The following is a 22,755-nucleotide window of genomic DNA, read 5'->3' as shown; positions in this document are numbered from 1 at the left end:
AGGGCAGGTCACAAAAAAGAGAGCAAAACAATGCAGCAAGCCTTCATGAGATTAATAAACAGCAGAATAAAACAACAGCTCAGAGATAATAGGAACACAACAGATAGAGAACTTCTGTAGCTGCTGAAAAGATTAACCACACATATACATATTTTTTTTAAAGCCTGGGAGAATTAAAAAGGCCTTCACCTAGCACCCAATACCAATATAAGCACCAGGTGAGTCTCCCTGAGAACATTCTAAAAAAGGAGTACCCCAGCCCACAAGGCTCTCTCCTTCAGAGACTGGAATATGCCTCCCTCCTTTGGTAGAATAGTGGTTTTCAACCTTCATGGAACATTTTCCACATTGGTTTTATCTGCTGAAGAATCGTTGCTTTGTGGCACTCTCAGAACATGCATGGCATCAGGTAAGCCTGTTAAGTCTCCAGTACCAGAGGGAACAAGCCTCCAAATACCAGTTGCTGAATATCCAATAGGAGTGTGCTATTGCAAAATCCTGCTTGCAGGCTTCCCGTAGTGCTAGCAAGACTCTTCTGCAGACACGGGTTTCACATTCCAGGAGTCTTGTGAATTAGGACCTTTAGACATTGGCAATAGTGCATCTTGGCAGATTTACCCAGTAACCTATGCTCACACAGGTCTTAAACATGGGCATATTTATTGAGCATACACACAAAGAATCAAAACATATACATTTAACACTTCAATGGGGAATAGCTCAGTAACAATACATATCTATTGACATCAGCGGGGATAGCTCAGTAACAATATTCATGAAGGAATTAGCTACATAAACCTAATCCTAACTAAACTCACATACACACTCGGCATACACACACACAAAGGAGCAAGCATATAAGAGGAGATGGGGGGGCGGTGAGTTCAGTGCATCTGAGGAAGGTACACTAGCCTGCCCTTTCTCTCTCTCTCTCTCTCTCTCTCTGGGCTCACTTTGCAGACACGGCCTCAGTCAAGCACAGCTGGGCAGGGAGGACCAGAGCATGGCTTCTGAAACACAGTCACACACACAGTCAAAGATAGGCAGAGGGAGCAGATGTGGAGGCTACGATTTGTAGGGAAAGGACCTCCAGAAGACAGGATAGAGAGCAAGATATACCTTTGCCAATCTGGAAGTAGACCTGGAGCACGTCGAAACTCCTGGGTCATGCAAGAAAACAGCAAATGCAGCAGGCAGACCCTGAACTGGCTTCTTAGATCTCTGCTTTGGCTAGCAAAGGTCCAGGGGAAAGCAGGAAAAGTAGTGGAGTCCTGAAAAGGGCCTTCAAAGCAGTTTCAGCAAGCGGGGACCTCTGTTTCAGCAGGCAGGGGTCCAGAAATAGTAAATGAAAAGCAGGGAAATCAGACCCCTGTGTTCTGGCTGTCTAAGTGATTCAGCAGGCAATTTCAGGTAAAGTGATATCCGGCAGAGTGGGTGACCAAGTCCTAGAGCCACGATTCAGCAGATGATTTCATAGTGGAACTGGGCAACCAGAAGCCCAAATCTGGCTCTAAGAGTCCAGTTTTTATACCTTTCTGGACAAAATCCTCAAAGGAGAATGCAGAATTGATTGGGTCAGGCAGGTGTCCTTCCTTCATTTCCATACCTATTTTGAATCAAATGGGCTTTTCTTTTGTGAAGACAGGTGGTGGCATTCACCTTTTAGCTAGCTTGATAAGATTTGAACAATAGGCTCCTCTCTTGAGGGCCAAACTTTTGCAATTACTTTTGGGATTGCATTGATTGGATTGCCAAAGGTCATGTCCTGTGCATATGACTGGCAACATCCTCTAGGTTGAAATGACAGACTTAACTCTTTCAACTATTTTTTCTATCAGGTCTCAAGCAGTCTCTTTGCAAAATGAACCAAACTGAAGCCATTTTAAAAATCATATAGGCCATGTTGGAGTGGAGTGTGTCTCAGGTTTATAGGCTCATTGCCAACCTGCCAACCGTAAGTATCTGGCTGGCCATTGTGAGAACAGAATCCTAGGCTACATCCGCACCATACATTGAAACCTTCCTCTTTCAACAAGACTTTTAAGTAGAGACTTTATCCCAGTCTGCATCTGTGATGGAATTGCTTTTTTAAGATGTTTCTAAAATTGGGTTTTTTTAAAGATGTTTTGTTTTAATATGTTTTTAAAGATGCTTTGTTTTAATATGTTGTAAAGTCTAAAGCCTTTTTAAGATGTTTTAGTGTTTTTGTTTGCTGCCCTGGGCTCCTTCTGCAACAAAGGATTGGATATAAATTTCATAAATAAATAAAGCACTCTTATACCACTTTAACAGCTGTAGCTTTCTCTAAAACATCCTGGGAATAATTGTAGTTTGCTAAGGGTGCAGAGAGTTATTAGGAGACCCGTTCTTGTCACAAAGCTACAATTCTCAGAGTTCCCTGGGAAGAGGGATTCGGTTTTAAACCACTCTAGGAACTGTAGTTCTAAGAGGGGAATAGAGGTCTCCTAACAACTCTCAGCATTCTTTAAAAAACTACAGTTCCCAGGATTCTTTGGGGGAAGCCATGACTGTTAAAGTGGTATCATAATGCTTTCAATATATGGTGTGGATGTGGCCCTAGACTAAATGGGCCTTTGATCAAATCCTGTAGCACTTTTATGTTCTTGCCATGGCCTCGTGACAAATGAGTGTGTGCCTTACCTAGAGTTCACCCCACACTCTCCTGAGGGCAGAAAAATACCTCTAAAGATAGGGGTGGTGGAATAGTTCATGTCTTGATATCATTACAATATGCATCTTCCCAGCTACCTAAGGCAGCCAATGGGGTGAGATTGGGGGGGGGGAGACACTATTACAGCATAAGGACACAGGGTAAGTTGTATTAGACCTGAAATGGGGAACCTGTGGCCCTCCAGATATTGTCAGACTACAATTCACATCATCCCTGACCATTGGCCATGCTGGCTGGGGCTGATGGGAGTTAGAGTCTAACAGCATCTCGGCAGCCACAAGTCCCCCATGTCTGGGGGCAGACATTATAGATGGTGAAGATGAAGAACTCAATATGGGTCTTTTTTAGGGGGGAAACTGCTCAAAGGGTGAGGATGGGTTTTAAGCTCAGCAGTATTATTATTTATTTGTGACATTTTTGACTTGCCTTTCCTCGAAGGAGCTCAAAGCAGCAGTGGGAGAGCCCCTCCAAACATCCTTTTATTGTGCACTCATGATGATTTCAGCTCATGATGTTATTGGGACAGTTATCCACAACCCCACTTTTAAAACCATTTGTGCCTGTCAACATTTCAGAGAAGTCATACTGCTTTGCTACCAATAAGTGCAACTCCCATAGCTCCCTGCTGAAATCCTGTAACTGACTACAAAGGTTCAGGGGGACGTGTCTCACTGTTGTGGAGCTATAGTGCAAGAGTATCGTACAACAGAAGATCTGCCTCATGCAGAAGGTCCCAGGTTCAATCCCTGGCATCTCCAAGTAGGACTGGGACAGACTCTTCCCTGAAAGCCTGGAGAGCCGCTGCCAGTCAGTGTAGGCAGTACTGAGCTAGACAGACCAGTGGTCTATCTCAGGATAAGGCTGCTTCTTATGTAATAATGGAATGACACTGGGAAAGCGTCACAGAACAACTAATATAGCAGAATGATGTGTGGATGGTCCACTAGTGCACTATTATTGCATCAATGACATGTTGCAGAATACGCCTGTCAAAATCACCAGTCTGGAGGGGCCCGTAATGTCCCCCCCTCGCTTTCATCTTTGCAATAACTAGGGTGGGCAGATGCAAATAGGGAGAGGGCTCCTGCATCTTTAACAGATTTGTAGAAAAGGATGTTTCAGCAAGTCTTGAAAGCTGCACCTGCTGAAATTCCCTCTTCTGTACGACTGTTAAAACTGCAGGCACCTTAACATTTGGTATGATTCTATTAGATTTGTTCACATGAAAGAATACAATAGGAATCCTCCTCCGCATTATGCAAAAATGTGGAATGCTCAACCAACACTTTATTTACATGGCATAAGCTTGGTCTTCTCTTCTATGCTTCCTTTTTATGATTATGTTTGTACCGTAACATTATTACAAATGTGTTTTTTCCTTGCTCGCATAGTTTGGGAGGAATTTATGTGGTGGGACTGTCAATTGCCCTTGCAGTTATTATTATTATGGGCTTGGTTATTTTGTGTTTCTTCACTGTAAGCAGTTATTTCTTTTGTACCCTGCTGAATGTGACAATGTGAAATGAACATTGTTTGCTTATTTATATATGTTCATCCCCCAAAAAAGTGCAGGAGCCTATTCTTCTTTTTCATCTGGCTACCTTAACAACGGAGACCCAGTGTGGTGTAGTGGTTAAGGGGTTGGACTACAACCTGGGAGACCAGGGTTCGAATCCCCACATAGCCATGAAGCGCACTGGGTGACCTTGGGCCAGTCACTGCCTCTCAGCCTCATGAAAACCCTATTCATAGGGTCGCCATAAGTCGGAATTGACTTGAAGGCAGTACATTTACATCTGCCTTAACAATGACCTGGTAAAGTAGGTTAGGATGAAAGAGAGCATCTGGCCCACAGTCATCCAATGAGCTTCATGGCCAAGTGGAGATTTGAATCCACATCTCCCTGGTCCAAGTATGACAGGAGTCAACTTTGTGAGGAAGGTGACCGATGAGAACGAAAAAGTTGCTGGGGGAAAGGGGGCAACCTGGTTGGGCAACAACAACAACAACAAGGTTTTCTGAAGCCGGTCCAAAAAGAAAGAGATCTAAGAAATTTAAGATTGTTTTTTAAAACTGTGTAATCAAGAGAATGTTTTTTTTAATTGCTGAACTTCTTGGCAGACCTATAAATAATTATGCTGACTATTGCAGCTGTTGCCATACATTGTGCTAGATGCTGTATGATTTTAATTGTAGTTATCGCTTCTTTTATTTCTTATATATTGTATTTCACTGTATTCCATAGAATTCAAACTGAAATACAATAAAACACAATATAAGAAACCAAAGAAGCAGTTAAAATAGTTAAAAATCAGTATGATGTGCCATCTCCTGTTTTCAATCGCAAATCCACAAACATGCTAGAGACCACCTGAATGGAGCTCATGGACCACTGGTGGTCTTTGGACCACAGTTTCGGAACCCTTGATCTAACTGATTAATGCTCCTTTAGTTTCTGTGAACCCGTTTTCCCTGGAGTCAGTCCTGTGTTTCATGTAACCAGTGGCGGTTGTTGGCTCCATGTCAGTGGGACACTGGAATGCACTCTGGGTTTTAGTCCAAACTTTCAAGTAGCTGTCCGAGGTGCTGAGGTGGATGCCAGTGCCCCATTCCGTGAAAGTTTGGACTAAAACCTGGAGAGATTCTACTGCCCCATTGACATGCAGCCACCAGCACCTTGGCCAGCTCCTTGAAAGTTTGGACTAGAACCTGGAGTGGATTCCACTGCTCCACTGACATAGAGCCATCAGACACCACTGCAAGTAACGCTTCCACACAGTGACTGCACACAGGGAAAGAACAGTTAATGATGGGGACAGTAAAACCTGTCTGGCATTATTGATCTCCTCACTGAGGAGCCCCAATAAGTTTCCAGAGATTTCCCAGAACTTCATTTGAAAACCACTGGAGTAAAGCATCTATTATCTAAGCTGTGTCCATGAAATAAGACAGGGTATAAATCAGGCCGCCTGATTTTATGGATGCCCACAGAGCACATAATTCTGGGGCAAGCTAGACAGTGTCTTATTTGTATCTGTTGCCATGTTGCGGTGACCTGCTTGGGCACTTGGCCATCATGCTTTAGAGATAATCCTCATGTGTGCACAAAACAGTTTTTCAGAGACATAAAGGCAGCATGATAGAAGTATTGCTGCCCATGGATACACAAATTCATGTTTCCCCAGCCCCATTGTGATTCCTGGTCAGACGTTTTGAATATCTTCCCTTAAGTTTCCATAATTCCTTCTGCTTCTAAAGATAATTCAGCAAGGCACAAAAGATCTACTGCAGTCCATATCCATTGGAAATTCTACTGAGTTCCTTTCTGTCTACAGACATTTCACCAGATATTTTTCACATTCATTCCAACCTAAAGCTCACATGCTTTAGGTACAATCCCTGGCATCCCTGGTAGGGGGGAGAGACCCTTGCCTGAAACTCTGGAGAACTGCTGCCAGTCAGTGTAGACACTACTGAGCTAGATGGACCAATGGTCAGACTCAGTATAAGGCATCTTCCTATGTTTCTGTGTTAGGGGACGAGCCGTAGCTCATTGGTAGAGCATCTGTTTTGCATGTAGAAGGTCCCGGTATCAGGTAGGGCTGGGAATATCCCCTGCCTGAAACCCTGGAGAGCTGCTGCCAGTCAGGGTAGGCAATACTGTATAACTCGGTTTAATGCCACTTCCTGTGTTCCTAAACCAACCTCCATAGCCATAAGGGCCAGAGCAGAGATGGAACTGCGGCCCTCCAGATACTGTTGGGACTCCAGCTCCCGACAGCCTCAGGCAGCATGACCAATGATCAGGGATGATGGAAGCAGTAATCCAACATCTAGAGGGCCACAGGTTCCCTATCCCTGGACTAAATACTTGGTTTTTGGAAGAAAAAAACCCTAAAAATATCAGAAGACTGAATTTGCTATTGAACATTTCTGTTTTTTCTAAGCTTGCATGAAATGATGGCATAATCATGACCCTATTCTGGGTTGCTGGGAGCCTTAGCCTCAACGTTCAAGACAAGTAACAATATAACTTCACATTTTATCTTCGCAGCAATCCTGTGAGGGAGGACAGGTACAGAGATGACAAGTTGCCCAAGTCTTTCCAGGTCAGTTTCACGGCCCATCAAAATGGTAGAACAGGAGTCACCCCCTTAAAAGGCAACCCGTCCAGTGACTCCACCCATGGTCACTATCTCATTATTAGAAGGGGCCATGTTGCGGATTGAGCCAGGGCCAGCCGGCAGCAATCACAACTCTAAATCTGATTCACTCCTATATGAGCCAAGACACAGGCAAAGGGCTCCTTTAATAGTACACCCACCCACTCCTGGTGTAAAGGGAAAGGGCTTGAACCAACTTCTCCTCCATATGCACCTCCATTGCCTGTATCTTGGTTCATGAATAAAAGTCATGATCTGAGCCACATTTCTGGCCTCTGTCCCTGTCCGTTTTGGCAGAGAGACCCTGAAGACCCCTTTGCTTACACTTTGAACTTGCACATAGGACCTAGCAACTGAGAAATGGAGAAGGAGCACTTGGATTCAGCCTCTATTACTCTTACTATTTACACTGGGGAAAAGGCAGTCCTTTGCTTGCATCTGAGAATGTTGTTGAGATACATAGCTTTTCTTTGACTCCTGCCTGCCTGGGATGGAAGCACAGCCGGGTGGGACAAGAGAGAGGGCCTGCTGAGTGATGTGCCCACCTTGCCCCATGAAGTGTGCTCAGCCCCCTCCCTCATTTTTTTGCTAGCTATTGAAGATCCTTTTGTTCCAGCAGACTTTTTTTAAAAAATGAAGCCAGCCAGTCTTCCCCGGCATGATGCCCTGCAGATATTGTCAGACTCCAAGTCCCATCAGCTCCAGCCAGCATGGCCAATGTTCAAGGATGACGGGAGTTGTAGTGCAACAGCATCTGGAGGAAACCAGATAGGGGAAAGCAGTGCTTCTAAGATTTATATTTTCTTTTCCTGCAGACCCAGTCCCTTTTGCAATCATTTTCCACTGCTTTTTCCAAACTTGTAATTTTTGTAGAGTATTAGCCACCCTGAGTGGTGCATTTACACTGGAACGGCAGGCTATGAACGCTCTAATAAATCATTTGATTGCTTAAATATTATAGTTGTTGTTGTTGTTGTTGTTAATCACCTGCCCTTCACCCTGAGGTTCCACAGCAGGTTACAACAGTTTAAAATACATCATTAAAGCAGTGGCTACGGCCATGCTACCCTGAACACGCCTGATGTCATCTGATCTTGGAAGCTAAGCAGGATGAGGACTGGTTAGTACTTGGATGGGAGACTGCCTGGGAATACCGGGTGCCGTAGGCTTAGAAGAAGGCAATGGTAAACCACCTCTGAATACCGGTTACCATGAAAACTCTATTAATATATCCAAAAAAGATTCATAGGATCGCCATAAGTCATAATCAACTTGAAGGCATATAACAACAACAAAGCAGTGGCAGCTGACGGCTGCATGTCTGTGGGGTAGTGAAATCTGCTCTGTGGACAGTGAAACACCTTGGACAGCCCTTTGAAAGTTCGGTCTAAAACCTGGAGCGGATTCCACTGCCTCACTGACATGGAGCCACCAGCCGCCACTGATGAAAAACAACTTAAAATCACATAAGGTTTGAGCTCAGACTGTTGCGGTACACACCCAGGAGAAGGTTAAAGCGCCCTTTGCCCATATCACACCTGTGTGGGAGAAAGCAACCAAGATGCATACAAAGGATGGGTGGGCTTCCACTTATATGGGCCCCTGAATTACTGCTCATCCCTAGATAACTTAAGAAGGGACCATGCTGCAGAGAGAGAGAAAGGTACCCACATCAGTTCAACCCGTGGCGAGGCAGCCGTGGGTCATGTGCACTCACCGACATGCACAAGATTCCCTTTTTTCGGAACGCCACAAGGCTTTCCTCGCAGCCACCACCACATGCCAAACTGGGCATGAGAAAAACATACTGCAAACCTGGCTAATTTGCTCTGTCAAATGTTAGGAGGCAAGTTGTATTACAGTTGGAAGTCCCTGATTAGTTGCTGGCAAAGCCCTAGTAAGAGTTTAATGGGATCAAAGGCCTCCTGTGCTTCTAGCTGCAATAGGAGACGGCGGCTGAGATAATCAGCTTACCAAGATGCTGGCAGTGGCTGTGTCCCCTGCATGAACACACTCCTTAGACCAGTGACTTTCACCTTTTCCAGACACAACAGGCACCTTTAACCTTCACCCTGCAATGCAGATGTGTTCCTGATGAAGTGATTGTGCTGACCAGTGGTCTAATTCAGTGTGTGTCCATATACAATTATATAGAAAGATCTCTTCAGTCCTAGGTTCTCAGTTAACATTAAGGGATATCTGTGACCACTTTGCCCACACTATTCTCATTGCCCCCTGCAGTTACAGAGGAGACATATGAGGAGGGCGTTGGATAGGGGAGAATATACCTTCCTCGTCCTCCTAGATCTCTCAGCGGCTTTTGATACCGTTGACCACGGTATCCTGTTGAATCGCCTAGACGGATTGGGAATGGGGGGCACTGTTTTACAGTGGTTCCGTTCCTATCTCTCAGGCAGGTGTCAACGGGTGGCATTGGGGGATGAGGTTTCAGACCCTTGGCCCCTTAACTGTGGGGTGCCACAGGGTTCTATCCTCTCCCCCATGCTATTTAACATCTATGTGAAGCCGCTGGGAGCCATCATCAGGAGTTTTGGGCTGCAGTGTCACCAATATGCAGATGACACTCAGCTCTATCTCTCATTTAAGTCCTCACCAGAGCTGGCTGTGAAAACCATGTCCAAGAGCCTGGAGTCCGTAAGTGGATGGATGGGCGAGAACAGGCTGAGGCTAAACCCCGATAAGACCGAGGTATTGCTCGTGGGTGACAAGAGAAGGCTAGGAGACATCAACTTGGTCCTGAATGGGGTAAGATTACCCCTGAAAGACCAGGTCCACAGCCTAGGGGTCATTCTTGACTCCCAGCTGTCCATGGAGGCTCAGGTTTCAGCAGTGAGCCGGGCAGCTTGGTATCAACTCCATCTGATACAGAGGCTGCGACCCTACCTTCCTGTGCATCTACTCCCACGGGTGATACATGCCCTGGTCTCCTCTCGCTTAGACTACTGTAATGCGCTCTATGTGAGGTTACCCTTGAAAACGGTCCGGAAACTGCAGCTCGTACAGAATGCGGCGGCACGCTTGATCAAGCTTAGCCGACGCCGAGATCACATTACCCCAGTGTTAGTAGATCTACACTGGCTACCAGTGGTTTACCAGGCCCAATTCAAGGTGTTGGTACTGACCTTTAAAACCCTATACGGTTTCGGCCCAGTTTATCTGAAGGACCGCCTCCAGTATCACCAATCAGGCCGCCTCACAAGATCAGCCACACAGGACCTCCTCTCGGTCCCACCAGTCAAAACAGCTAGGCTGGTGCGGACCCGGGAGAGGGCGTTCTCAGTTGTGGCCCCCACCCTCTGGAACTCTCTCCCTTATGATCTTCGACATGCTTCCTCCCTGATGAGCTTTTGCCAAGCCTTAAAGACCTGGCTCTTCAGGCAGGCCTACAAGAACCTTGGGGTGGATTAGGTTTTTGTTGTGTTTAGATGTTTTGATATTGGATGAATTGTATATTGTATTTTAATTCTGGTTGTAAGTCGCCTAGAGTGTCCATTAAGTCGGACAGATAGGCGACTAACAAATAAAATTTTATTATTATTATTATTGCAGAGAAGTCAGAATAGACTAACATCTCAGCTCTTATAAAAAAACCTGCCTCTCTGAATAGCCAGTGGTGTGCATCCCCCAGACACCTAAACAAAGAAATAAAGACTTTGTAAGTCTTGAGATGAAGGGGCGACTGTGGCTTAATTGTCATGCGAGGTGGCAAGCCCATGTTGCTGTGCCACAGGGGTGACCCTAAAAAACAAGGGGGGAACACAAAATGATGACAAAGACCACTAGGGGAGCACGGATATGATCCATGCTATATAGGAGCTTTTCATCTACCACGACTAAAAGTTGCAGGGCAGGAAATATTCTGAGGGAGCCTCTGCTACGTCGCACTACCTCTTGAAATCACCCCTGCTATACCACTTCAGATTGGAAGTGGGGAAGTCATAAGGTATGTAAGACACTACCTTATACCAAGCCAGATAGGGGAGAGTGCTCTTTCGCTCAGGTCCTGCTTGCGGGCTTCCCATGGGCATCTGGTTGGTCACTGTCAGAACAGGATGCTGGACTAGAAGGGCCACTGGCCTCATCCAGCAGGCTTTCTTATGTTCTTAGATAACATATCCATGGGGAACTCGGTAGCACAGCTGATCCCACCAGAAAGCGAAACTTGAAGTCAGCACCTATCAGCTGATTGACGCTGACTTCAGGCTCACTGGGATCGGCTATGCTATTGCAATACTCATGGGGAACTTAGTAGTGCAGCCAACCCCTGAAGAAAGTGGAGCTTAAAGTCAGTGCCGATCAGCTGATCAGAGGTAGTCAAACCCCGTCAGGCTTGCCACGGTACAAAAAAGAAATATCATAGCAATGTCATCATAGTGATGACACAGTGATGTCAGGTGATTGACAAGTGGGTGGGTCCTATCTACCTGTCATAATGGCCTGCCAAGGGTGGGGGGAAACTAAGATCTGACCCACCAACTGGATCCAGTTCCCCACCCATGATCTAGGGGCTCAGTGTTGTACAGCTGGCCAGCAGCTCTCCAGCGGTTTTCTGCAAGCAAAGCATGTGCTCCAACAGTCAGTGAGCTATGCCCCTTCCCTGTAAGGCCAGAGATGGGGAACCTGCGACCCTCCAGATGTTATTGGTTCTTCAACTCTCATCTGCCCCAATCAGCATGGCCGATGATTAGAGACAACACTGGGAGAGCCACATTTTCCACATGCCTGCTGTAGCAGGCAATGTTTGCCTATCCCTCTATACCAGCCTTTCCCAACTAGTGGGCCACCAGATGTTGTTGGACCACAACTCCCATCAGCCTCAGCCAGCATTGCCAATGGTCAGGAAAGATGGGAATTGTGGTCCAACAACATCTGGTGGCCCACTAGTTGGGAAAGGCTGCTCTATACCAATAAATTTTTCTGCACTAAAAAAAAAAGCACATCTGGTAGAAAGCTAGGCTTGATGTCTTCACCTCAACATGCTGGCTTTCTACATGCAGGGATTGATCGATACTGATTGATTGCCTGGAAGAGTAATCGTGTTAGCCTCCACCTCTATTCTGAAGTGGTTCAACTGATACAGGTTTACCACCTCAATGGAAATTAAGCTTCTTTTGAAAACAAAAGCAGCTTCTAACCAATCACTGAATCAAATGGCATGAAAGCAGAATCCTTTAGGTCAGCTTTGCATTTATGCACTATAGCCTAGTAGTCACAGACAACAAGGAATTGCATGCAAGTGGGAAAGCTGGCTGGCAGAGGAATGACTCTTGTCAGTTTGTATGCTGGGCACAGAGGAAGAAATGTCTGAAAGTTCAGACATGTTTTGTCTATGGTCACTTGTAGCGAGAGGGCATTTTGTACACATGCTCAGAAGCACAGATGCCTGCTATTAAAAACTGATTTGGAGCTGAGCCCTGTTGCAAATTAAGTTGTGACTCTAAAAATGCTACTACGAGAGAAAGGTAATCTGATTTCCTCTGCCACAGATATAAAAATCTGAAGAAGAAATCCAAAACCATTTATGACAAACAACTCCCTTCTCTAGGAACTTCCCAGCATCACGACAGGGCAGTACTCATCAACTCTGCTACAGCCCAGCCTCTGCCCCCAAGGAAAAACAAATGTTATAATCCAAGAAGTCACATACAAGTCTTCAACAAGGATGGAAAGATCTGTCCATTTAAATTCTCTCAGTTTCTCATCTTTCCAACCTTAAATACATTTCTGGAGCAGTTTGCAATTTTTTAATTAAAAAACTCCACAGGAAAATTCTTCAGCATTTTAATACAATTTCCTCCTAATAAACACAGTTTTATGCAGTTTTGACTAATTTTGCAAGCAATTTCTCCTAATATATTTTGTATGTTACTTTCACAAATACATGCATGTTTACGTATACTTTCCCCTAACATCTGCATTTTTGTAAACCTTTGTTGGAGAACTGCATTGCAAAATTCAGATAAGTGGGAATTTTGAAGGATGGCTGTGTTTCAGTTCTCATATTGTTTCAGAAAGTGCAAATCAGGTAGATTCACCTTCAAATGCAAACTGAATTGAATTTCTCCCCCATCCCTAATACACAGCAACATCACTTAGACAGCAATGAGAATTTTGCGACGCAACAAAACAGAAGGTAACACATGTTGAACCTCATGATAGTCAGCAGTAAAGCTCTTATTAAACAAACTCCACACCTCCATTTTCTCACAATGACCCCTGCTTAGGCTCATGCAACCATCAGGCATATTGTAGTCCCTGGACACCTCTTGAAGGTATGCTGGGGGGGGCACACATTCTCACCTTGCCCTTTATAAATTGCTTAGCGAGCAGACCTTACCAGTTATAAGGCAAGACTTTTGAATTTCACTACAAACCACTCTAAAATACAGGTGAGCCAAGCCCAGCTTCAACAGCTGGCAAAGTTGGGCATTTGCCAGTGCCCCAAAATTGGCAAAGGGGCCAACACTCCAATGCACCCCACTTCTCACTTTCTATGGAACAGCCAAGAGGATCAGAGAATTCTCTTGTTTGGACGCCTCTCCCTCTTTTGAGTTTAGGGGATGAGTTACCAGGGTTGGGGGTGTCTTCATGTCCAAGACTTGAAGATCAAAGGAAGCGGCAAGCCTCAAGCTGGCGTCGCAAAGTATGTATTTTAGCTTATGAAGAATGGCCAGTCTGTTGGGACTGTGGGTCTTCCTTAAGGTCAAGGGGTCTTCATGTGTCTTCAGTCCGTATTATGCAGGCAGTAGAATGAAGCAGTATAAATCCTGAGCTGCTAAAGTGGATCATACCATTGGAAGCCACAAGAAGGGGTAAGGGAACAGACCCATCTCTGCCCCAAGTAGCTTACAGTCTAAATGTAGGCTGTGGGACAGAAAACAAAGGGAAGAACATGGGCACATGCCAATGTCTGTGCTCAGCCTTTGCTTCTCTTGGGGATGGAGATGGAGGGGTTTGGCCAAAAGCTTCATAGATAAGATAGAAACCTGGCACTTGGGGCAGGGATTTTAAAGAACAGGAGAGAGAGGGAGGTGGCACTAAGTAAGAGTTTTTTTTGGGGGGGGGGGTTAGGTCCTTTTTATGTGCGGCCCCCATGCTGAAATCCTGCTCTGGGTCCTGAAATCACCAAAGTCATAAGCATCTCTGTCCCCACCAGCTCTGCCTGCAGAATTTGACCCACTAAACTGAATGTAGTCCCCCCACACTCACACACACACACCTCACTGTGTTCTGCAAGATGCTCAGCAACACACACAGACTCTCCATCCCACGCAGGAAGCAAAGACAAAAGGTTTCTCAAAACCCTGGTGGGCCCTCCGGAAAGGGCCGCAGCTCAGTGATAGAGCACATGCTTTGTCTGCAGAAGGTCCCACGTTCTATCCCCAACGGCATCTCCAGGAAGTGCTGGGAGAGACCCCGGCTGAAAACCTGGAGGGCCTCTGCCAGTCAGTGTGGACAATGCTGAACTAGATGGACCAAGGGTCTGAGGCAGTATAAGGCAGCGTCCCGTCTTCCTACGCACCGCTAGTGAATTGTGATCAGCTGGGCAGAGTCACAAATTCTGTGGGCCCAATCCAGATCCAAGGGCAGGAGTGGGGAACGTGCAGCCCTTCAGATGAGGTTGACTGGGGCTGATTGGAGCTGGAGCCCAACAACATCTGGAGGAAGACAGGGTCTGCCCACCCGTGTCCTCGGAATGCCTCTGGGAAACAAACCCCTCTTGCTGCTACATTCCAGCTCTGAGAAACAGCCACACCAAGAAACATTCACATCTCAGGAGCAAGTGCCACATGGGCTGCAAATAAGCAGCCAATTTCAAGACCTGGAGCTTTCCATTGCTCCACTCATGGACACGATCGCATCTTCCCTGCTATATCCCGCCCCTTCTCCCCAGGAAGCCCCATCACCCCAAAACAGCAGCTCCTTTGCTCCCCAGGAACCAGAGTGAAGAGCCTGGTACCATTCCTTTCCTCTCCACTTCCTGACCCACGCAGAGACATTAAAAACACACCCCATGAACCTTTCCGCCCCACTTCCCAGTCCCACTCCGTCAAAGCCCCAAGAAAGCTTTGACACTGAGGTCGCAGCAAATCCACTGTGGCCGTCACAGCAATTTGGTGCCTGACTCAGATCCGTTTCTTGAGCTCGGTGCGGCTGCCAGGGGGATGGGAAGATGCTAACCGGGACAGGCAGGGTCAGAGCTTTACCCCACTCTTCACCACCCGCCACCCGCAGCCCCAACAGCTGCTCAGCTGGGATGCTATGCGCCCAATATAAAAAGGGGCACAGGCTTGCAATGGGGAGGAACAGCAGAAGAAGGCAAGAGGCATAATTGCAGCAGAAGGTATAATTCCCAGCTGGCTAGCAGGGGAGCAGGAAGTGGAAGGTGGGAAGAAGGAAAAGCAGGGGGGGGAGCATCTGGGCACTGTGTGGAAGCCTGATGTGATTTGGAGCCTCATGGAAAAGGACCCATTCATTGGGTGCCTTGGGGATTGTTCAGGGACATCATGGTGGTGCCACTAAATCATTAATAAGTTGCTTCCCTTTAACAGTACCTCTCCTCAGATCTGCTACCTGAGACGGGCCACCTTACCCTGCCAAGTAATAGTAGAGCCGGCTCTTAATGCAAAGGAAAGTGTTGTATGTAAGATGCAATGGAGAGGGAATCACGTATGGGATTCAGAGACGTCACACAGTCGCAGAGAGAGGCAAGGGGAGCAACTAAGAGGGTGCGCATGGAGAGTGGGTGGGCAAGCGTAAATGACATTGCATGAGCAGAAGATTGTGGCTTGCCCGGGGGAGGGTGATTTGGGCAGAGTGGGAATAGAAGAATGAAGACAAGCTGGGATCACAACAGAGCAAGCAGGTGAATCCAGGAGAAAAGGAAACATAGTCGCAGCTGGAGGAGGAAGAAGAGGGATTGCACAGGAGTCCCCCAACAGGTGGCACGTGTAGGGCAGAACAAATATATCCAATGGTCACATTGGGAGGGAAGGGTGACAGAAGGCAAGAGATAGGTCACTGGGGGTGTTTCCAAAGGTTTAGACTCAGGGAGAGGTGTGGGCTGGAGATTCAAGGAAGAAACGGGGCTCGTAGTAGGATGAACAAGGAGGAAATGAGGAGAAAGTTCCTAACATACCTGTAGCAGCCATGCAAAAGAGAACATTTCAGCAGGTGCAGCTTGCTTTGCAAGGGAGGAGGGAAAGAAAAGCTGCACATTGAAATTCCCTCTTCTACACAGGTATTAAGGACACCGCATCCTTTGCAGTTGGCTACTTTGGCCTGAATACAAATCTGGGTTTGTAGGGAAGGGAGATCAACGTCGAATGGCTGCTTGAGGGTGGGACGTTTACTCAGTGGTACCATAGAGATCATGCTTTGCAGGCTCAAGGTCCCAGGTTCAGTCCCCAGAATCTCCAGTTTAAAATAGTATCAGGTAGCCTGTGATGGGAAAGACCTCGGCCTGAGAGGCAGAAGAGCTGCTGCCAGTCAGAGTAGACAACCCTGGGTTAGATGGAACACAAGAACATAGGAAGCTGTCTTCTACTGAGTCAGATCAACTGGTCTATCTAAGGCTGTGGGCACACTAGCAAAGTGTTTCCATTAGCCACACCTGGGGGGGGGGCAACGGGTTGATCTGCCAATCAGAAGGAATTTTAAAATGAATTTTTAAAAAATGAGCTCAAACTGATCCCACCAATCCCACCAGGTTTTACAGTAAAAAGTGGCAAAGTTTGACTAGCGTCATGTGCCCGCTTTCAGAAAAGAGAGGTGGAGACACACTGAATCAGCACAACAGGAAGTGTGTCTCTACCCTACCCTATTGCCTTTACTGAATGGCTGTGGGTCTCCAAGATTTCAGGCAGGAGTCTTTCCCAGCCCTACCTAGAGATGCTGGGGACTGAACTTGAGACCTTTAGATGTTCAATCACTGGGCTATGGCCCTTCACCTAATGGACAAAACAGTCTGACCTGGTATTGGGCCGCTTCCAATGTTTCAAAAGCCTTCCTACAGGATTCAGAGAAGAAGATGGGACTGTAGGAGCCGTTTTGTGGGGACTGAAAATATCAGGTTCTGGAAAGGGAGTGGGTGGTGAAGCTGACAGTCTCCAACAAAGGTGTCCTGGGCAGAAAGAAAGGGAGTGTGAAGAATACGCTTGAGAGGACGCAGAAGGAAGCATGCCTAAGACCATGGAAGAAGAAGGGGACTGCTCAGACAAGGCATTTCAGGGAGGGAGGAACCAAAGAAGGAACTACGTGGGGTGAGGGAGCTGGAAAGAGAGGGAAGATGTTACATGACCACACGTAAAGACTAACCTGATAACTGCTGATTTAGAAATTATAGTTACAGAGGCCTACTTTACAGGGTTGTTAAGGATTTACCAAAGTAATATATGTTTCAAACACTCTGAAGGGGTAAGTGAAACGGGGAAGGTGCTGATGGAGTTGCTGACACAACAGAGAGGTTTACAGAAGGGCCAGGAAAGGTCACGGAATGAGAGATGTGTTTCCTAAAATACTGTGGGGTGTGAAAGAGGGTTGTGTGGGCAAAAGATCAGGCTTGCAACTAGCTACTTGCCAGTGGCAAGTAAGAATGGCTCAGAGACAAAACGGGCCTTTGTAAGCTGAAAGAGAGCTCTTCCTCCCTCCCCACCACCTCCAACCACCAATGTGCCACAAAGGATTGGTGTAGGCCGATGTGAGGAAGTGGGCTGATAAACCCAACAACAAAAATGTGGGCTAGTAACTTGTGGGGGCTTAGCTCATCTCCTAAACATGCGTTCATTAGCTGTCCCCGTATCTCCATTTTCCAACTGAGTTAGTTAAGTCAGCCTCCCCTACAGAAATAGAAAGGGCGTGAATTTAGACTATCATCCCCGCCACAACCACCTCCTCTGTTATCGGGATCTGCCTTTGTGGTTGCCATGTCACTGCAAAGGAGTTCCTCTTTAATGCCACCATCACCACCACCCATCTCCACTGACTGACACACAACACACATACCACATCCCTTCCATTAACAAGAGAAGGAAGACCAGGAGGCCTGGTTGTGTAGAAGGCCCCAGCAGATGGGCCTGGCTAGCAGATAGAGCCTAGGCCAACTGGGAGACTAGCAGCTCTTTGGCCTACATTGAGGGAACGAGAACAGCTAGGCCAAGCGAGGGAGAGAGGGAAAAGCCCAGGGGTATTTGGCTACTGTAAATAAGTCTCCTCTAAAGCAAGGGTGATAAATGTAATAATTCATAGGTTTTCCATGCACTGGGGAGCTAGGAAGTGAGGTGAGGTGAAAACGGAAGGCAAGAAAGACATGGCCCATGGGAAATGATGGATGGTGCATGAGAATGGACAGGCAGAGAGATAGTCTGCATCCAGCTGAGTGACATCTTCCCCGCCGGCACCCCCAGTTTCATAGCCCCCAGCTCCACCACCTTCTGTGTCCTAGCGACTTCGTCAACTCGCCAGTCTTCTATCACTCAGCCCAACCCCAACATCTGAAAGGCAACTCCCCAAAAACCCAGCAACCCCCTTCTAATCCCTGTCCCCCCCACCCAAACCCAGCTGCAACCTCCAGCCCCTTCCAAATTTCCCCCTTACCCTCACACATGCTGTCAGTGTGGAAGGAAAGGGGCACGATAAACAGAGAGGACCCCCCCCCCAGAAAAAAGGTAACAGTGAAGTATTCCAGACTTACGGAATCCGTGAACTGCGCCCCCCGGCCTCCTTCTCCTTGCAACTCTCCCTCTTTGGGAGGGGGGAGGCCCACTTTTCTTCGTGGTCGCCTTTGGGGAGAGACAGCCGCGTCGCCGTTCCCCCCTCCTTTTTCAAAAAAAGCCTTTATCTGGAAAAAAAAACACCGGTAACCCCCCCCTCCACTCTGCTCCCTAGAAATCTCCCTTCGATGGAGAATCCTTAGAGAACTCTTGGATCACCTCGCCATCCGGAAAGCCCCCCACACCGCAAGGCTCGAGAGAAGAAAAATGGGTGGGTGGGTGAGTGGGTGGGGAAGGGGAGTTTAGACTAGAGGGGTCCTTTGCTCCCAGGGGGCCTTGCCCCCCCCCCACCTCTTACAGCCACACGGTGATGCACAGCAAGTTCAGGGTTGTATGGGGATCTTGGAAGAGGGGGCTAATCAGATGTCTCAGGAGTCAAAGCCCCATAGGCCCCCTCCTGTCCAGGGGGAGAGAACTGTCCGTAGAAGAGGAAACTCCCCATGTCCGTCTCTCCAAGATGCAGCACCCCCCCTTTTTGGGGGGGGTGACTGGGACCCCCTTCCTGTGCCCCCCTTAATTGAACACTATCTCCTTTTTTCCCTCCTCCTGGTTCTGAGAACAAACGTTGGTCCTCCTTCTGCAAATTGGGTGGGAGCGACGCAGCCCCCGCCGCCGCCGCCGCTCCTTCCTTCTCTCTCTCTCTACGGTTCTTCAGTCATTCGACGGCGGCAGGCTAGGTGGAGGCGCGAAGAGATGCAATCCGCGGTCCACGTCTGGATCCTCCGGGGTGGTGGTGATGGGGAGGGGGAAAGAGATATCTCCGGCTGCCCCCCTCCCCCAGTTACCACCCACCCCCCAAAGCCAGGCGGGGGGAAGGACAGAGGCTTAGATCTCCAGACTACCAAAGCCGCAGCAGCCGAATCGTTCCTTTCTCTTCTTCTTCTGCCCCCCTTTTCCAACTACACCCCCATAGAGAGTGGGGGTGGAAGATGCGCGGAAGTGGTGGTGGCTAAAGGGAGGGGGGGTTCCTTTGGGGGTGTCGAGGCTGGGAGGGGCGTTGGCCGCCGAGAGCACTGCCTTTTTTCTCTCTCTCTCATCAAGCTCCCGCTGCCGGGAGGAGGGGGTGGACGGGGGGGGGGAGAGCGCGGCGTCGGCGGAGGGAGAGGGAGGGGGGAGGAGAGAAGCGCATTGGCATGCGGTGCAGCGCTTCGCCGGCGCGCACAGAATCTTGATGAAGCTCGCTGCGATCCGGATTCACTCCGGAGGCGCGGGTGTGAGTGTAAGCTTTTATTTCTACCTTGACACCTGTTCGTTTCTACCACCGCCACCCCCATACCAAAACTCAGTCTTAGGAAGGGAGGATTGTAAATAATAAGAATGCCTCTGAGCATGTGCAAACTGCCTCTTCTTTAACCAGCACCTCGCATTATAGTGTCAAAAGTATTATTTAATTTCTTGCCCGCCCTTCACCATGAGAACCCAGGAGGTTTACAACAATTTAAAAATACCGTTTTAAAATCAAATAAAACCAATCACAGTCAAGAGAACACGGTGAGTCCTCAAGTATGTTTCTCAGGTGTCAAAGGCCAGGGTAAAGAGATGCGACTTCAGCAACGGATAAAAATGACATAATGATGGTTCCAGGTGCACCTCTGGGGAGAGGAAATTCCAGAGGTTGGGGGTTGCTGCTGCCGCTGCCACCCCGGCTTCTGAACTCAGCTCCCCACAGAAATGAAAACTATTTGTTTGTGACATTTATAGTCCACCTTTATAACCCTCCAAGGTGGTGCACATGATTCGCCCCTCCCCGTTTCATCCTCTCAATAACCCTGTGAGGTAGGTCAGCCTGAGAGACAGTGACTGGCCCAAAACTAAGCCTCTGTAAACCAAAGCTTTCCTTCACATTCCTTCCTAAAAGTTTGCCTCAGCTTCTCCCCAGCCAACCATGCCCCTTTTGGGTATTGTGTTCCCGCTTTCTACCTTTAGATTTATTTATTTATTTATTTAAACGTATATACCGCCCATACAAGCATAGCTTTCTGGGCGGTTTACAAACTAAACTTAAAACAAGAAAAACAGGCACACCAATTGTAAAAAATACAAAACGTTTTTTTTAAAAAAAGGTCTAAAAACTAGGATTTAACAGAATATAAAACCAGCAGGGGAATAAGTTTGTGCAAGGAGATGAAACAGGAGTGGGAACCGGTTTTTTTCAGCTAGAGGGGCAGCGCATTCCTTCCTGTACAATCTGGCCATGGTGCATGCCTGTGGTGGGCGGGGCCGGAGTCAAACAAGGGCAGAGCAAGGAATGTGATTCTTACCTTTGGACAGTAGTCTATGTTCTTTCCACGCAAAAGTCAGAGGCTTCTGTGCACACCCACATCTGGCAAGCAAGAGACTTCTGTGTACACACCATAAGTTTAAAGCACATTCCCTCACAAAGAATCCTAGGAACTATAGTTTAATCCTCAAAAATGTAAATGTACTGCATTCAAGTCGATTCTGACTTATGGCGACCCTATGAATAGGGTTTTCATGAGGCTGAGAGGCAGTGACTGGCCCAAGGTCACCCAGTGAGATTCATGGCTATGTGGGGATTCGAATCTTGGTCTCCCAGGTCATAGTCCAACACCTTAACCACTACAACTCACTGGTTCAGAGCCATAATTCCCAGCACCCTAACAAACTACAGTTCCCAGGAATCGAGGAAGGGATGTGCTTTAAATGTATGGTGCATATGTAGCCTTTTATCACAGATCATGGACACCTTCCAGCCAGTCTCGACAAAGGCATAAAATTTCGAGATACTCTAAATAAGTGCATTAGAACAGTTAGTCATGAAACCAGCCAGAGGGCAGTGACCCTGGCCTTAATCTTAAGTGACTTGGTGCAAGATGTACGTGTTGTTGGACCAGTTAGGAACAGCGACCATAGTGCTATCGAATTCAATGCATTTGTAAATAGACAATTGCCCAGGAAGTCCGGCGCGTTCATATTTGACTTCAAAAGAGGAAAGGAAAGTCAAGAGGGTCAAATATCTCAAGAATGCTTGGGATTGTTCAAAACCACAATAATAGAAGCTCAGCTAGAACATATCAGTAAAGGTACCACTAGGACCACCAGTGTGGTTAACAAGCAGCATGGAAGCTATCAGAGGCAAGATGGCTTTCTTCAGCAATGGAAGTCTTGTCCCAATGAGGAGACCAAAAGGAAACGCAAACTTTGGAAAAAGAAATGCAGGCAGATAATGGCCTGGTTTCCACATCGGGTTAAACCAACCTATACCTTAGCACAGGCATGGGGAACCTTTTTCAAGCCTGAGAGCCACATTCCCTTCTGGGCAACCTTCCAGGGGCCACATACCAGTGGTGGGCGTAGCCAGAACAGAAGTGGGTGGGACAATGAATGGAAAATTTATCTTTACACAGTAGGCTAGTTTCCTCACATACTCACACTCTGTATCCTCATCCACAACATACATTGAAAGCACATGGCTTCCCCCAAAGAATCCTGGGAACTGTAGTTTGTTAAGGGTGCTGAGAATTGTAACTGTGTGAGGCGTAAACTACAGTTCCCAGGATTCTTTGGAGAAAGCTGTGTGCTTTAAAAAGATGGTGTGGATGTGATCCCCACAAGCAAGAGCCATTATAAGAGTTCCAGGATATTCCAGCCAAGCAAAAACACCCGAAAGTGTGAAGCATGGCCAGTGAGGGGGTGTGGCCTGGAGAAAGTCACAAGGGCAAGACAGAGAGGCCAGGAGGGCTACATTCAGCCCCTGAGCCCAAGGTGACCCCTATCTGCATTCGCGGGACAGTGTTGAGTGCCCTCCTCACTAACCACAACCTGTAAACAAGGTTTGCTCTTGATTACAGCTCATGGTTTGTGCAAAGAGAGCTTTTAACTGCAAGCCCCAATTTGGACAACATGCTAAGCCAAATCTTGTGTTAGCTTAGCATGGTGCAGCAGCAAACAAGCCTTTTAAGTAGAGACCTTATCCCAGCCTGCATCTGTATTGTAACTGTTTTCAAGATGTTTTTAAGATATTTTTCAAGATGTTTTTAGCATTTTATCACTTGTTGTTTGCCACCCTGGGCTCCTTTTGGGGAAAAGGGCAGGACAGAAATTTAACAAACAAATAGGATAGGAAGGAACAAAGCGTCTGGAAGCT

The 22,755-nt window shown here is 47.2% G+C and overlaps 1 protein-coding gene and 1 pseudogene across 2 annotated transcripts in view; one reads left to right on the top strand and one right to left on the bottom strand.

The window, feature by feature from the left end:
* Positions 1-20,928, bottom strand: part of GRIK5 (glutamate ionotropic receptor kainate type subunit 5) — a 98,686-nt gene extending 77,758 nt beyond the window's left edge. Inside the window, exons 1-2 of one of the 2 annotated variants that reach the window (XM_061596459.1) lie at positions 20,909-20,928; positions 18,569-18,715 (exon numbers count right to left, since the gene is read on the bottom strand). The gene's annotated coding sequence lies outside the window, so the exon portion shown is untranslated. Of the gene's footprint in view, positions 1-18,568; positions 18,780-20,908 lie in introns of those variants that run through there. The other variant, XM_061596458.1, reaches the window with a different exon arrangement.
* LOC133371082 (5S ribosomal RNA) lies at positions 7,906-8,024 on the top strand (annotated as a pseudogene).
* Positions 20,929-22,755: the final 1,827 nt, after the last annotated feature.

This window comes from Rhineura floridana, chromosome 15 (genome assembly GCF_030035675.1).
Source record: "Rhineura floridana isolate rRhiFlo1 chromosome 15, rRhiFlo1.hap2, whole genome shotgun sequence".
NCBI classification, from domain to species: domain Eukaryota; kingdom Metazoa; phylum Chordata; class Lepidosauria; order Squamata; family Rhineuridae; genus Rhineura; species Rhineura floridana.
This window is presented reverse-complemented; position numbering and strand designations above follow the sequence as displayed.